General features: G+C 47.4%; 1 non-coding gene across 1 annotated transcript; it reads right to left on the reverse strand.

The window, feature by feature from the left end:
* Positions 1-1,673: 1,673 nt before the first annotated feature.
* Positions 1,674-1,747, reverse strand: trnan-guu (transfer RNA asparagine (anticodon GUU)). The gene has a single exon. It is a non-coding gene; the product is annotated as a tRNA-Asn (tRNA).
* Between the last annotated feature and the right edge of the window lie 488 nt (positions 1,748-2,235).

Raw genomic sequence — 2,235 nt, forward strand, 5'->3', positions numbered from 1 at the left:
TTGAACTGGAGAAGGTTTCTCGTGAAATTAGCTTGAGGCTCGAGGTATGCAAGGTCAACATAACTTAGGTAAAACACGCAAACACTTGCCTCTTTAGCAGACAGTGAAAGGATTACAAGACGCAAATTAAACATTTTCGACAAGTGATACAGGGGACTGGGAAGATAAGTATTATAAACTGTGAACACCAATGTTCTGGAGCACAATACTTACATTCAAAGACCGAAAACATCCAGGTCCTGATTAATCAGATTGCATTGTGGTACTTTTCTGCAAAACTTCCACTTGTAATGCCCTACAAAAGAGTGACAAAACCCATCCCTGTCAGCCCAGGATAGAAAATCCGAAGGGATGAACGTTTGCTTATTTTCTGAAGACTCACAAAGCCAAGACTGGGTTTTGGTGATTGTTTCCTTTCCACTCCCAGGAGCCGCAGTGGTTGGGGCGGTGGGTTGGGAAAAGTAAAACGTGCCCGTCAGCAGCGTGTGGGGTTATTTCAGCTTCCTCTCATCTGACAACGCTGTGACTTGACTCCGATGTTCTCAGAGATATTTATTGACGCGAGACAATGAGAAGATTCTCATTCCCGCAGATCGGGAATTCAAACCGTTTGCCGGCTTCAGGACAATCAGAAAGATTAATTGGGGTGTGTGAAGAAGCTGTGAGCTGCATTTCAAACAGTTAGGTGGACTCAGATGCGTCATCCATTGCGCCCCGGCCCTTTGCGTATCTTACGCCACCATGCTGCAGAGTTCTGACGTTAACACGGACATGCGCAGCAATGGGAACAGTCACAAGGTCAACAACCAAAGATAATCAGCGTCACTGATTCCCTTCCACAGTCACAACTTTGTGAAGCAGTATCTTTGACTGGCAAAGGAAACACCCTTGTCCTCAGGTGCCTGCTTCATTTCGATCACGATTTCATGTCCCTCACTGTTCTAGTCTCATTTCCAAACACTTGGCTCATAGCCTCAAAAGAAGCTCTGCGGGTATCTGCTTCTTCCACCCGAACAGGCAGTGGGTTGCAGATTCCCACCAGTCCCAATGTGAGTGAAATATTTTTCCCCCTCCACTGACTTGAATCTTAAAGAAGAAGCCGGGGAGCAAGCTCCCTTTCTTGTCGACGACATTTCTCATTTTGTAGTCGGCAGGGGTCACACCTGCGTGGGGAAAGCGCAATGGATTTCAAGTCCATCGCATTAACCACTCGGCCCACGAATACAGAACCACACTGACAGCTTCACTTCCCAGGTCTGTCTGCCTGTGGAGCAGAGAAAGAGTGAATTATCGCAGAGTTTGTTTGAATCCAATCATTTCACAGTGATTCGAAAGGGTTAAATATCTGCACACGGCGAGTCTGGGTGTTTCATCGCAAAAGATGAAATGAACTTTCAGTCAAAAACAAAGCACGAGACTGCAGGAGGAACTGAGAAGGTCAGGCAACATCGGTGGAATGAGAATCAGAGACAACGTTTCAGAATTCCGTTTTCTCCGACAGGTACTGTCGAGTTTCTCTTTTTGTCTTGGCTACTCAGCATCCGCATTCCCTCACGTCAGACATTAATTCAATCCAGAAACCCCTTTGGGGAAAGGATTTCTGTTTGGGGAACATTTTCCTGACCCCATTAAAAGCAGACGGTTTCAAAGCCAAGAACGGGCAGCAAACACACCGCCCCTGGGTGGGCTCGTACCACCAACCTTTCAGTTAACAGCCGAACGCGCTAACCAATTGCGCCACAGAGGCAGGGGCGAGCGTGGGCTGCACCATCGCTTAGGGGAGGCTGTTAGTGAGTTCATAATTCAGCCGGCCCCACCGAGAATTACAATTGTCGTCTATCAGTTTTACTTTTACATAATAAAGCCTGGGACATTCATTGTGGAGACACCGGGGACAGTCTGCAGACACATCCATGTCACGAGGATCTAGCTTTGTGCTCCGGGGCCGTCGCCCTTCCAGCCTTTCAGTGTTTTGCCTGTTCCCGAGTTCTCTCATTGGCTCGGAGGAGAGAAGGGGTTTGAATTCCTGATGTGCAGGAACGACAATTCTTTCAATGTCTCAGATCAGTTCATACCCCGAGAACATCAGAGTCAATCTCCCGGCCTCTACAACAAGAGGACGTTGTCTGGACTGTCTCTGGACAATCGTTAGGATGAATGTAGATTGGTAAATGTATTTGGTGACAGTTCTGTTCTAGCCCTGTGAGCGAAACGTGGATCTGAAGGAATAAAAGG

The sequence above is a fragment of the Hemiscyllium ocellatum genome (assembly GCF_020745735.1).
Source record: "Hemiscyllium ocellatum isolate sHemOce1 chromosome 27 unlocalized genomic scaffold, sHemOce1.pat.X.cur. SUPER_27_unloc_17, whole genome shotgun sequence".
NCBI classification, from domain to species: domain Eukaryota; kingdom Metazoa; phylum Chordata; class Chondrichthyes; order Orectolobiformes; family Hemiscylliidae; genus Hemiscyllium; species Hemiscyllium ocellatum.